This window comes from Thalassophryne amazonica, chromosome 11, assembly GCF_902500255.1.
Source record: "Thalassophryne amazonica chromosome 11, fThaAma1.1, whole genome shotgun sequence".
NCBI lineage: Eukaryota > Metazoa > Chordata > Actinopteri > Batrachoidiformes > Batrachoididae > Thalassophryne > Thalassophryne amazonica.
This window is the reverse complement of record NC_047113.1, coordinates 32,958,729-32,973,626: the sequence shown is the minus strand read 5'-3', so window position 1 is coordinate 32,973,626 and position 14,898 is coordinate 32,958,729. Positions and strand designations below refer to the sequence as shown.

The 14,898-nt window shown below is 44.0% G+C and overlaps 1 protein-coding gene across 3 annotated transcripts in view; it reads right to left on the bottom strand.

The window, feature by feature from the left end:
* Positions 1 to 10,638, bottom strand: part of LOC117519877 (amyloid-beta A4 precursor protein-binding family B member 2) — a 123,867-nt gene extending 113,229 nt beyond the window's left edge. For 2 of the 3 annotated variants that reach the window (XM_034181144.1, XM_034181146.1), the window contains exon 1: positions 10,476 to 10,637. The gene's annotated coding sequence lies outside the window, so the exon portion shown is untranslated. Of the gene's footprint in view, positions 1 to 10,475 lie in introns of all 3 variants that reach the window. The other variant, XM_034181145.1, reaches the window with a different exon arrangement.
* Between the last annotated feature and the right edge of the window lie 4,260 nt (positions 10,639 to 14,898).

Genomic DNA, 14,898 nt, shown 5'->3' with positions numbered 1-14,898 from the left:
ATCATTCATTCATTCATTCATTTTCAGCCACTTATCCAGGACTGGGTCACGGTGGCAGCAGAGCAAGCAGCTCATCCCACACTCGTGAACAAGACCACGAGATGCTTAAACTCCTCCACTTGGGGCAGTAATTCTCCCCTGACCCAGAGGGGACAATCCACCATTTTCCGACAGAAGACCATGGTCTCAGATTTAGAGGTGCAGATTCTCATCCCAGTAACTTCACACTGTGCCTCAAACCTGCTCAGTGAGCATTGGAGGTCATTGCCTGATGAAGCCAAGAGAACCACATCATCTGCAAAAAGCAGAGATGCAACTCTGATGTCACCAAACTGGACACCCTCCGGTTCCTGATTGGGCCTTGAAATCTTGTCCATGAATATCACAAACAGGATTGTTGACAAGGGGTAGCCCTGATGGAGTCCGCCACCCACCGGAAACAGGTCTGATGTAATGCCAAGAATATGGACACAACTCCTATTTTGGTCATATAGAGGCCGCATGTTGCAGCATGTTGCATCGAATCCAGCACCCCACACTCCCCCAGCACCTCCAAACAGCATACCCCAAGAGACCCAGTCATATACCTTTTCCAACACATGTAGAATGGTTGGTCATACTCCCAAGACCCCTCTATTATCCTTGTAAGGTTGAAGAGCTGGTCCATTGTTCCACGACCAGGACAGAACCCACATTGCTCCTCCTGAATTTGTGGGTCAACTAGCAGTCTAAGTCTCTAGCACCCTGGCGTAGACTTACTGAGGGAGGCGGAGAGGTGTGATTCCCCTATAATTGGAACACACTCTCTGGTCCCCTTTTTTAAAGGTGGAGACAGCCATCCCAGTTTGCCAATCCAGAGGTACTGTCCCTGACTTCCATGCTACATTGTATAAGCGTGTCAGCCATGATATCCCAACAACATCCAGAGACTTCAGCAAGTCAGGACGAATCTCATCTGCCCCCGGCGACGTTCCACCAAAGAGTTTTTTGACTACCTCTGTGACTTCTTCTAGGGTAATAGCACCCTAGTGGACCCTTAAACTAACTATAGTTCACCCTAAATGAAACCATCATGGATTGAAAACAATCTGACTCAGGTTGAACTGAATAATTCAGGGTAATTTTTTGTTTGTTTAAGTAGGAGCGCTTCATACTACCTGTCTGCATCTTTAGACAAGACACTTGATCTGCACTGCCCCCGTCCACCCAACTGTAAATGGGTACTGGCTTTCATTGTGGGAGTAACCTGTGATGGGCCGATGTCCCTTTGAAGGGAATAATAGATTCTCATGTTCTCTATTCTATCGTAACCTGGGAAAAACGTGGCCCCAGAGCCTGTGTAGGACTTTTATTTTGTACAATAGTGCATACAACATTTCGCCTTACTCACTGTCAACAGTGATAATGAAACACTATCGTCTCTCTGGTCTTGTAAGTCCTATATAGGCCATGACGCCCATTGGCGCTGGTGCTTATCCTCGGATACTGCACGATGGAGCAGAGGAGAGTCTATGGCTCCTGCTGGACAGTACACCAGTCCAACACAGGTTACTATTGTCTCTGACAGAAGTAAACTGTGCATATATATTTTTGTCATTTCACTATTTTACAGCCTTTAAAAGACTGAGATGGAAATGTTCGTCAGTTCAGTTTTTTTCCAGTAGTCCATGGTCTGTCTCATGCTGGGAGAGTTCACTTACTGTAATATGGTAAATACTGAAAGATCAATTTGTTTCTCAGACTTCAAAAATATCACTGTGGGTGTTTTTCTGTTTGATACAGAAATGAAATCACATTTTATCATTGGTTGACACTGACATAATATATTTATTTATTCATTCATTCATTTTCAGCCACTTATCCCTGGTCCTGGTCACAGTGGCAGCGGAGCAAGCAGTTCCTCCCACACTTCACTACAAAATTCAAAATTCCATCCATCCATCCATTTTCTTCCACTTTATCCGGAGTCGGGTCGAGGGGGCAGCAGCTCAAACAAAGACCTGAGACCTACTGATCCACACACACCTCCCCCAGCTCCTCCGGGGGAACCCAGAGGCATTCCCAAGCCAGCCGAGAGACGAAGTCCCTCCAGCATGTCCTGGGTCTTCCCCAGGGCCTCCTCCCAATGGGACGTGCCCGGAACACCTCTCCAGTGAGGCGTCCAGGGGGCATCCGGAAAAGATGCCCGAGCCACCTCAACTGGCTCCTTTCGACGTGGAGGAGCAGCGGCTCGACTCCGAGCTCCTCCTGAGTGACCGAGCTCCTCACCCTATCTCTAAGGGAGTGCCGAGCCGCCCTGCGGAGGTAACTCATCTCGGCCGCTTGTACTCACGATCTTGTTCTTTCGGTCATGAGCCAAATCTCATGACCATAGGTGAGGGTCGGAACGTAGATCGATCGGTAAATCGAGAGCTTTGCCCCCCTACTCAGCTCTCTCTTCTTAATAAATTTGAATTCAAAATTCTAATTTATTAATTTATATAGCGCCAACTCGCAATGGAGTCACCTTATGGTGCTTCACACCACTCACAAAGAAACAGAACAAAATGAATTAAAAGATTAAAAGGCACAATAGAAGAATAAAAACATAAAAAATTAAAAAGGATAAAATGAAACACACAGTAACATATAATACTAATGATAAAACATGGAATAAAAGTGGGACTTCAGTCTTTACTTAAAAATCTCCACAGAGTCCAACTGCCATATCCGTGCAGGGAGATCATTCCACAGAGCCGGGGCACGACAGGAAAATGCTCTGTGCCCCACAGACTTTTTATTCATCCTCGGAACACACAGCACTCCTAGGCTGCCTACTACCCTCGGCCAAATCCTGTAACTCTTCCTGGAGGATCCCAAGGCGTTCCCAAGCCAGCTGGGACATAGTCTCTCCTCCGGGCCTCCTCCCGGTTGAATGTGCCTTAGGGAGACGACCAGGGAGCATTCTCACAAGATGCCCAAACAACCTCAACTCGACCACTTCACCTTTCGATGTGAAGAAGTAGCAGCTCTACTCTGAGTCCCTCCCAGATAGTCAAGCTTCTCACCCAGTCCAGGAGTGTAAGCCCAAATACCCGCTGGAGGAATCTGCCACTTGTATCCGCGATTGTGGATAATACATGAAATCATGACTAAAATACTCTTTTAATAGAGCTGGGACAATTAATAAAAATCATTAGTTGACTCATTGACAACTAATGGTACCCAGCTTGTCGGCTAGTTGATGACTAATAAGGTTAGACCTAAGCAGTGGGACTCCAAATTGACTTTAATTAAAACAATAACAACAACTACGGAATTACAAGTTGAAAACATGGAATAAAGACAGTGAATTACATGAAAACAATATTCCTGGCACTACGAGATGCAAAATATTTACTCAAAACCCTGAAAAGAGTCCTGGCTGCTGGCAGATGCTGACTTGCATTGGTTCCTGCTTGATCTCTGTCCTCGGTAAAACAATCTCTGCAAGCGTACCCCTGCCTCTGTTTATGATGTGCAGAAAATCTCAACTGCCCAACAAGTCAACGAGTAGTCGAGTCAAAGTCTTTTACACTATTATCATCCCAACCCTACTTTTAACTGGATGCAGATTCCTGTTGTCCATTTTAAAGATTTTGTGCAACCGTGGATAACATTTTTATTTGCAGTGAGTTTTAGAGCTGCAGCAATTAACTGATTATTAACAGACTATGACATGAATTAACATTTTTAAAAAGAATATCCACATTCTATGATTTCAGCTTCCTAAATCCGAATATTTTCTGATTTATTTTACTAGTTTTTTTACTCCTATCTGGCAGTAAGTTGCTTCTCTGGGTTGTGGACGAAAGACATTTGAAGACATCATCTTGCACTCTGGAAAAGAAAAACAACTGATTTTCACCATTTGTTTTTTTTTTGGGGGGGGGGGGGCATTTTATGCACTAAATAATTAATTGAATAATCGGTTGGTTATTTTCTTGATTACTAGATTATGAAAATATCCATTTGTTGCAGCCATAGTGTGTTTAATCTCAAATGCAACACAAATCATTTCCCCCACATCAGCCATGCTGTCCTCCTTTTTATTTTCTCACCGTGCAGCTCTTTTACACAAAAAGGTGTCAACGGTGGAAACACTGCATCAAAGTTATGAAGCTGTGTTTCATTTGCATGACAGAGAGGATGACTCAGCCCTTCAGTGAGTGAGATTCAGAGCTGGGGCCGAGCGGTGCAGCCAGTCTGTGATGATAAGTGGCAGTCAGCTCCTGCTCACTGGCTAGTCGTGTTTCTGTTATCTCGAGGTGAATCAGCACCGCGAATGGATGGATGGATGGATGGATGGATGGATGGATGGATGGATGGATGGATGGATGGATGGATGGATGGATGGATGGCCATCTGTTCTGTTTTGTGATGATTTAATTAATGCTAGAAGCCTGCAGAATGCTGGTGCTCAGCGGTCCACACAGGTAGAATAACATCATCACTTCACACAAGCACTTCAAAGCAGGCTGCAGTCATCATCAGAAACACGGGAAACACAAACGCAGCAGATTTACAAGACCGACAAGCTCATGGGAAAAGAGGAAAGCCTGATTTTATGGTGAGCAAAACCCCTGGCTAATGCACTTTCTTCATGCAGGACCCTTATTGTTTGTCCTCATATGCCCAGAGCGGTGTGTCTGTGCTGAATGTGCTCTCTCTCTCTCTCTCTCTCTCTCTCTCTCTCTCACACTCTCTCTCTCACTCTCTCTCTCTCTCTCTCTCTCTCTCGTGTGCCAACAGGTACATGCTTCCTGCATGGGAATGGCCCTGTCTTATTGGAATAACACATCACCACTGTCACGCACACGCCATGCAGTCTACTTTAATGGTTTCACGTCTAAACTCTTGGCCTTCAAAACGTACAGCACAAAATGCAAGGATCTGAAGACAAAAACTTTGCAGAATCAGATTCATCACCAGACTGGTGCCTTGAGCGACTGAAGATGAATCTCACAGCAAAGATGTTGCATGAGTCAAAGGATGAATAGGCCTGACTCAACCCCAAAATATAGGCAAACAGCACGCCAACCGCCCTTTGGCCTTCTCACTCTCCCTCACTCTGTCTAAAGTTGCTCACCAGATGTTGAGAAAAGACCCCTGTTTTCATTCTGCAGGTCTCTGCTTAGACAAAGTAGGGTGAAGAATGGCAAGTGGACAGAAAAGAATGGCGAACAATGACAGCAGTTTCCATCACAGTTATACAGTGAGGCAAATAAGTATTTGATCCCCTATCAGTTTTGCAGGTTTTCCCACCTACAAAGAATGGAGAGGTCTGTAATTTTTATCATAGGTACACTTCAACTGTGAGAGACAGAATCTAAAAAAAAATCCAGAATATCACATTGTTTGATTTTTAAATAATTAATTTGCATTTTATTGCATGAAATAAGTATTTGATCCCCTAGGAAAAACAGACGTTAACAATTGGTACAGAAACAATTGTCTGCCATTGTAGAGGGCAGATGTTTCCTGTAGTTCTTGACCAAGTTTTCACACACTACAACAGGGATTTTGGTCCACTCCTCCATACAGATAATTTCCAGATCTTTCAGGTTTGGAGTTTCAGCTCCCTCCAAAGATTTTGTATTGAGTTCAGGTCTGGAGACTAGCTAGGCCACTCCAAGACCTTGAAATGCTTTTTACAGAGCCCCTCCTTAGTTGACCTGGTTGTGTGTTTGGGGTCATTGTCATGCTGGAAGACCCAGCCACGACCCATCTTCAATGCTCTTACTAAGGGAAGGAGGTTGTTTGCCAAAATCTCATAATACATGACCCCATCCATCCTCCCTTCAATATGGTTCAGTCGTCCTGTCCCCATTGCAGAAGAGCACCCCCAGAGTATGATGTTTCCACCCCCATGCTTCACGGTTGGGACGGTGTTCTTGGGGTTGTTCTCATCCTCTAAACACGGTAAGTGGAGTTGATACCAACAAGCTCTATTTTGGTCTCATCTGACCACATGACCTTCTCCCATGCCTCCTCTGGATCATCCAGATGGTCACTGGTGAACTTCAAACAGGCCTGGACATGTGCTGACTTGAGCAGGGGGACCTTGCTGCCCTGCAGGATTTTAAACCATGACAGCATCATGTGTTACTAATGTAATCTTTGTGACTGTGGTCCCAGCTCTCTTCAGGTCATTGACCAGGTCCTCCTGTGTAGTTCTCAGCTTTCTCAGAATCATCTTTACCCCACAAAGTGAGATCTTGCATGGAATCCTAGACCGAGGGAGATTGACAGTCATCTTGTGTTTCTTCCACTTTCTAATAAATAATCATAACAGTTGTTTTCTTCTACCAAGCTGCTTGCCTGTTGTCCTGTAGTCCATCCCAGCCTTATGCAGGTCTACAGTTTTGCCCTGGTGTCCTTAGACAGCTCTTTGGTCTTGGCTATGGTGGACACAATGGAGTGTGATTGATTGAGTGTGTGAACATGTGTCTTTTATACAGATAAGTTCAAACAGGTGCAATTAATACAGGTAAAGAGTGCAGAATAGGAGGGCTTCTTAAAGAAAAACTAACAGGTCTGTGAAAGCCATAATTCTTGCTGGTTAGTAGGTGATCAAATGCTTCTTTCATGCAATAAAATGCAAATTAATTATTTAAAAATCATACAATGTGATTTTCTGGATTTTTTTTTTTTTAGATTCTGTCTCTCACAGTTGAAGTGTACCTACGATAAAAATTGCAGACCTCTCCATTCTTTGTAGGTGGGAAAACCTGCAAAATTGACAGGGGATCAAATACTTATTTGCCTCACTGTAGCTCATCTAATGTCCACCATAAATCTGTTGTTTTCTGTTTACATCTAAATATATAGAGAGAGTGTGCACCGGTTACAGGGGCATCACACTACTCAGTCTCCCTGGTAAAGTCTGCTCCAGAGTGCTGGAAAGGAGGGTTCGGCCAATAGTTGAACCTCAGATTGAAGAGGAACAATGTGGCTTCCGTCCTGGCCGTGGAACAACCAACCAGCTCAGCACTCTCACAAGGATCCTGGAGGGTGCCTGGGGGTATGCCCATCCAGTCTACATGTGTTTTGTGGACTTGGAGAAAGTGTATGATCAGGTACCCTGGGAGATACTGTGATTGGATGGCAGTAAGTCAGACTTGTTTCCGGTGGGGGTTGGCCTGCGGCAGGGCTGTGCCTTGTCACCAATCCTGTTTGTTATATTCATGGACAGGATATCGAGGCGTAGTCAGGGGGAGGAGGGTTTCCAATTTGGTAGGGTCAGGGTTTCATCTCTGCTTTTTGCAGATGATGTGGTCCTGTTGGCCTCATCAGCCTGTGACCTCCAGTACTCACTGCGTTGGTTCACAGCTGAGTGTGAAGCGGCTGGGATGAGGATCAGCACCTCTCAGCAGGAACCCGATAGATTGCCTACTCTGGGTAGGGAATGAGGTCTTGCCCCAAGTGAAGGAGTTCAAGTACATCGGGGTCTTGTTCACAAGTGAGGGGACAATGGAGCATGAGATTGGCTGCAGAATTAGAGCAGTGGGGACGGTGTTACATTCGCTCTACCGTACTGTTGTGATGAAAGGGAGTTGAGCCAAAAGGTGAAGCTCTCGATCTACTGGCCAATCTTCATTTCTACTCTCACCTATCGTCATGGGGGTTGGGTCATGACTGAAAGACCTAGATCATGTATACAAGTGGCCGAAATGGGTTTCCTCAGGAAGGTGGCTGGTGTCTCCCTTAGAGATAGGGTGAGAAGCTCTGTCATCCGTGAGGAGCTTGGAGTAGAGCCACTGCTCCATTGCGTTGAAAGGAGTCACCTAAGGTGCTTCGGCCATTTGGTAAGGATGCCCCTTGGGCGACTCCTGGGAAGACCCAGAATTAGATGGAGAGAGTATATCGCCACACTGGCCTGGGAATGTATTGGTATCTCCCAGTCAGAGGTGGTTAATGTGGCCCAGGAAAGGGAAGTTTGGGGTCTCCTGCTGGAGCTGTTGCCCCCATGAACTGTCCCAGATAAGCAGTTGGAGATGAGATGAGATTTACATCTGATGAATTCTATATAGCTGTTGTGTGTGTGCTGTGCCTGTTGCATCAGTACAAAATTGAAAATAACTAGATGAAGGCAAACAGTGAATACCAGTACAGCATAAACAAAGCTAGAGTGGGGCTTAGGCAGTAACCCCACCCACCATTCCATCAGTCCCTACCAGAATATTAACATTTGTCTTTTAAAATTCATTTTCTGTTTCTCATGTTCGCTGACTGATCTGCTGCTATAGCCCCCCCAGTGTCCACAGTACCCATGTTGCATTGGGATGAACTGAGCAAGATCATGCAAGTCACAGAATGCAACATTATGTTTATTATGTTCACTGTTCAGTTTGCTTTGCTTTGAATGGACAAATGAATTACAATTGTAACAGAGAGAGAGAGAAAGAGAGAGCGAAGAAGTGTCTGTTTAGGCTCCTTTCTGCAGGGTTGCATGGATTTTCAACTGTTATTTGAGTTTTAGAACATATCTGCTGCTAATTGATCGAAAGTAATTGTTTCCACACCCTTCCTAATTTTCCATCGCCCATCAAACATTCCCCGACCAAGCAGCAGGTGGCAGGCACGTCTATCAGATATTACACAGGCAAAACCAAACTGTTTTTTAAACTGATCTAGACTGTTATATATTAAAGTTCCGTGAATATTAATTAGTTTTTCTTCATTTTTACTCCTTTAATTTAGGGACCTACAGAATGACCACATTATTGTTTTTGAGTTATGGTGGTAAACCAAAGGAGATGGACTCATCCTTTCATCCATCTATCGATATCTACTCACAGTATTGTACACAGGGAACATGTTTATCCTTTTCTAAAGCCAGAGTCATATATGTAATAAGCATATATGTAAAAATCTGCCTTAAAATGTTTATTTGCGCAAGGCAAATAATCACCCTATAATTCAAAACCTCTGTTGTCACCACCATCTCGGACCATCCTAACCTCAGAGGCCGGAGGCTGGGGAATATTCTTAATTCATAATTGGGATTTGGTTGTTCAAGTGAAGCTGTAAAAAGTGTTTTTCACTGCTCAAACCACAACACGGCAGGCTTATCAGCCTGAAGGACAAATTGCCCTGCTGTTTTCCTCCAGAGGAATGTCTTCGGCCTTGCGAACATTTGGCTGTTTTCTTATCTCAACTCACAAAGACAATAAACTGTTTGAGCACTGAAGCATGCTCCACTCCCTCTCCCCACCCCCTCCCACCCCCATCACACACCCCCCACTCTGGCTTCTGCTCACGTCACCCCTTCCCTTCTGCGGGGGTGGCGCGGTTTTAGCTGCAGCTGTTCCCCCCCCAAGCTGACGGTGGAGCAACTCAGGGTTGCTGCACGACCTTCACCCACTTGCCTCAATTCGGATAATGGACTTCTTCAAATTTAGTGCACATAAACAATGTGAAATGTGTATGTGCTGTCTTTAATTCTGATGTGTACCATTATTACAGTAAACAAGTAATAATTGTGGACTAATTGCTGTCTGAGGTAACTGGAGTGTAAACATAATTTCTCCACTGTGAGATCAGATCAATAAAGTATATCTCATCTCACAGTACTACAGCCAACAATATTATCTTTTATAAAAGTTTATAAAATTCCAGATACAGCACATAATTATCAGAATTTCCCACCCAAAACTGACATCTTTAAGATTCCAAAATCCAAATATATTCAGTATTGAAAAGAGGAAAATGACAATCCCTCAGCAACTAGTATTTTTCTTTATGAACGCCTGAATATTTATTTATTTTAATTTTCCGTTGCAGTTGTAGCAGGTCTAAATGACGAGTCGACTAAAGTCATCTTCAGATGACGTCAGCATAAATAACAAACTTATGGACAGAAAACAATGTTTCATCAGATTATTTGAAGGGACAGAAAAGAGCGCACCCGAACGTCATTTTCTATCACTTTACATCACTGAAATGTTTAAAAACTGACATGAAAACGAATTAGTGTATTTTTTATACTAAAATAATTTCCTGTCCTGATTTGTAATTCAGGCCTCACGTGACAGTCACGCGCTCTTTGATATAAGAGAGAGAGAGAGAGAGAGAGAGCGAGAGAGAGAGAGAGAGAGAGAGAGAGAGAGAGAGAGAGAGAGAGAAAAAAGCAACAGATGAAAGCAGGAGCTGTGCAGAGGATGAACTTGAAAAAGTCGGTGATGTCATGGGTGGAGTGTCTCAGTGTCTCAGTCTGTCGGTTCTTTAAAACCAAACTAAATCTGGCTGCGGAGCATCGATCGTGCGCGCTCTGGATTCGGAAAAAAAAAATCCAAAAAACAAAACGTCAAAGATGCACATCCGGTGCTGCCAATACTGCGGAAGCAAAAGCTGTCGATATGCAGTAAATCTCCAGCATCCAGCCGATCCCCGCCGCACAGGGAGAGGAACGAACGGCTTTCTTTCTTTTTTATTATTTTACTTTGGTAACTCACCGTCAGCCTCCGTGTCTCTGCTCCGCGACGCCTCTCTGAGAAGAAGAGCCGCTATTTAAGCGCCGCTCCGCCCCGAAAGCTGTCGCCGGCCGCCCGTATTCATCGCATCGTCCGCCCTCCTGGTTGGTCTCGGTGATGCTGGCGGTCAGAAGCTGCGTTTTCTTGACTGCACCAGCGGGCTCCCGCCGCGGCGCGTCGCTGTGGAGCGCTCACCTCTTCGTCCAATCAGTGGCGTGGACGCAGGACGCACCGCAGCAGGACCAGCAGACACTACCAAAATAATAAAACACGCCGGCTTTTATTTTGCAATGAAATCACACGTCATCGCACCGTGACGTCGTACAGCAAAAACGTGGCTCCCTCTGTCCTGGTGTTCCCCACCACACGTGCAGCTTCGACCCCCCTCCCCCCTCGTGGTCCTGGGGGTCCTCTAGCGCATTTTCTCTGAGTGTAAGACATTTGTCTCGAACACTTTTAGTTCCAAATCCAGAAGTGTGTTTTTATAACTTCTTCACATCTTCAGTGAATGTACATTTGTATTCATGTGTACAGTGATAGAAATGGATTTAGCAAAGTCTTAAGGTTACAAAAGTCATGTAATATATGAAAACGATTCTGAAAGTATGACCCCCCCCCCGCCCCCCCCCACCCCAAAAATGCACCATACAGTGACTTGCAAAAGTATTCAGCCCCTTGGTATTTCACACATTTTAATTTGTTTATGGCATTTCAGATACAAAAAGTAAATCAGGTTTCTCAATATAAAAAAAAAAATAAAAAATGATCTTCCTTAGACTCAAACTGAAAGTAAATCTCTACAAGTTGATATAAATTAAGTAAAAATACAAAAGCCAAGATAATGGATGGATGATATAGTGGGACAGAGGAGGATTTTCTTTCACCAAAACATCAAATCTAGGCTTACATCTCAGATGTACCTTCTGGCAAATTGCAGCTGAAGTTTCACGTCTTTTTAATAAAATCCTCCTCTACATCACTTCATCCTGAAGCTGTATAACTGGGGATACAAAATGCAAAATATGCACTATGCACAATTTCTCCAATCACAGGTAGAGAAGTCTGTAACTTCTTCTGGGTTGTCTGGATGTCTTGGTGGCTTTCCTCACTTTTCTCCTTCTTGCACTGTCACTCAGTTTTTGAGAACTGTCTCCTCTACACAGATTTACCATAGCATGCCATATTGTTTGTATGTCTTCCTAAGTGATGTAAATAAAGTTCAAGACATATTCAGTGACTTGTAAATGTTCATGTTGTTGGGTATTTTCTCCTCCAAACATTTTTAAAACCTTTAACAAGACAAACAGAGTCAAGAAACACCAGTGAGACAGAAAGTCAAATTTTACGCGCGGAGTGCAGTCAGGCTGTACACCAAGGCTACACTAAAGTCTGGCCTGCTTTTCCGCTCTTTTTATTAAGAGACGCCCTCATCACATAAACAAAAAACTTGTCCTAAGGGTGGGGGTGATGACGCAAGACAAGTTTCTTCCCATAACATAAATGCATACGTCAATAAGTGCAGCTGTAAGGAAGAACACTTTCTTTTACACAGGTCAGCACATCTCGTTCGTCTGTTGCATCTGCCTGAAGTGTCCTGTCCTTCACACTCCTTCACACTAAGCACCACATCACAACAGTCAAAACGTTCTCTTACTCCCAGTCGTTAGAGGCTGTGAAAACAAAGTTATATTATAATAATAAGTACATCCAGCCCTTCATTCCCAGCTCAGATTGACCCCAGAGTGCTAAAACAAAATTGAATTCTCAGGATTGCGTTAAGACAGGTGCAAAACAGCACAACACCGTTCTCATGAGAAAGAAGACAAAGCTAAAACAAGGTTGAATAACACGTACATTCTCAGGGTGAAGTGCAAAACAGCACAACACCGTTCTCATGAGAAAGAAGACAAAGCTAAAACAAGGTTGAATAACACGTACATTCTCAGGGTGAAGTGCAAAACAGCACAACACCGTTCTCATGAGAAAGAAGACGAATGTACAAATGTTTAACAGTGATAACATATATACAAAATCTTTAACATTCCCCTCCTGTTTATCGCCTGTTAAACATACAGTAGGCATCACTCAGCTTAGCACTTCTTTTTGAGATTTTCACTAAGAGGTTCATCATGGTATGTTCTCTCTATAGGCTTACACCCCAGAGGTGATGTCGTCATTGTCACCATCATCGGTGTCTGGGTCATCATACTTCCATTGGTCTGGGTACAGGTCAGGAGAGCCATCGTCCTCCTCGTCGTCGTCTGTCCCCAGAAGTGGATATGATGCCGGACCCCCTCCTGGTCCTGGACTTATTGCTGTGGTTATCATTCTATTTACAAGGCCTCGGAGACATGGAATACAACAACATCCACACAATGTTAGAATTGCAGCAAATACTGCTATAGACACTAATAGTGAAGAAATCAAAGACCTCCATTTTCCCATCCCTTCCAGCCACCAATCCCAGCCTTCGGTGTTTACTCCACTGTGCTCTTTCATCTTCCTGTTCAACGTCCTCAGCCCGTCAATGGCTTGAGTGAGACTGCCGTCTGCAGCCGTGTTGTTGGGAATGAATGTGCAGCATTGTTCTCCGAACATGGCACAAACACCTCCTTTCTCTGCCAACAACATATCCAGAGCAATACGATTCTGGAAGGCCATAAGGGACGTGGCTTCTAACTGTGAATGGACAGCCTTAAATCCTTCCTCAGTCCAATTTCCTAATTTCTGTACATTGTAGTGGATGTAGTTTATTCTGTCCACGTTTTTATTAATTGAACACCACCAACAGATGGAAGATTCGAATCCAGCTGCTATTTGATCAACCAGTTTATACTCGTCAGGCACTCCCCTGGGGACTCCTATTGCGTCAATATATGTTGGATTTCCCACTCCTTTCCAATCTCTTTTTACTCTATGTCTGGCTATGCCTTTCTGCCAATCTTCAGGAATAAGAGAGGCTGCATATGTCGTAACGTCTTCAGGGGTCATGGGTATGGCTTCAACTGGTAACAATAATGATATTAATGCACAATAACCTGACACATTTCGTGGCAGTCTGTCAAAGATTCTGTTATCCCCACACCACCACCATACGTCACTCCTCCCGACAGGTTTGAATGTGGGAGTACTATGGACCACATTCTTACACCAGGCGGTGTGGTTTAAGCTACCCAAAGTCTTACTTGTCCCTGTCAAGTGTACACATGTATGGTTAGCATGCCCAACTTTGCTTGAGAATAAAGGTTTAATCTTAGTCAATTTGGTCACTGGATAGATCTTGTCCCACTTAGAACAATTGTTGTTTGCCGCAATGTATGTCTGTGTCATAGCAGTCAGTAGACAGTCTTTGGGTAATGCTGCCGGTATTACCTGTAATATAGGTCTGGGTCCCATACATACAACACAGTCCTTCTTTGCTGCTAGTCCTGCTTGTTCTGCCATTAAAAGCCAATTGTTATTTTGTCCACTAATTCCTGTAGTTACTAGGAACCAGTCATCTGCCTTCATGTCTTTTGTGCCTTGTACAGACACCCCCTTTGCTTGTATGGGCACCCCCTTTGCTTGTATGGACACCCCCTTTGACGTACTTAATTCGGTCAATATTGGTTGCTGTACTCTATCTGTTTCACAGAGGAAAAAATGGAAATACGGATCTTTTCCTTGTTTGTATACCCAAAGGAGGAACAACCAACAGTCTCCCTCTATATCAGGTGGGAATATGGTTCCTTTTTCTGTGGTATTCACCACTATAGACAGCTTATCATCTGTTTGATACATTTTGAGAATTTGACTCTGGTACTTAGCCCACTCGGTTTGTGCCCATCTTGGTGTCCATCTACTCCATTCATCGGCTACCAACGTTTCCCATCTCCTATCTTGTTGATCGTTGGTCATATACCATGAGAAACTATTTCCGTAATTAGTCCCTCTGTCACCATCCGGCATTCCATGGGTAAGAGCACTATATGGTACAGAGATGATCACAGAAGTATTTCTAGGAATGCAGGCTTGTACACCAAATCGGTACGCATTATTCCCATCACAGCTATGTACTGTGGCATTTATTATCGGACTGGGGTCTTCGTTACTTCTTTTTGGTCTCTGCAATCTGCGGATGTGATCCTTATTATCATGTCCCATGCTCATGGCTTTTAATAATAATCCCAATTCAAAAAAGAAAAGTAGCATAACAAGGACTGTCCGTGGGGTCCAGAAACCCTCGTTCTTTTTATTTTTTTCTTTCGCCATTTCTGCACACTACAGCACACCTATGTTCAGAACAGTGGCTTCTTAATGTCTTCTGCTAGCTTTCGTGTCTAACCTGGATCTTAACACCAAGCTCACACACTATTACTAGTCTTGTCCTACTGTTCTTACTGTTTGTCTGTGTCTGCAGAAATGA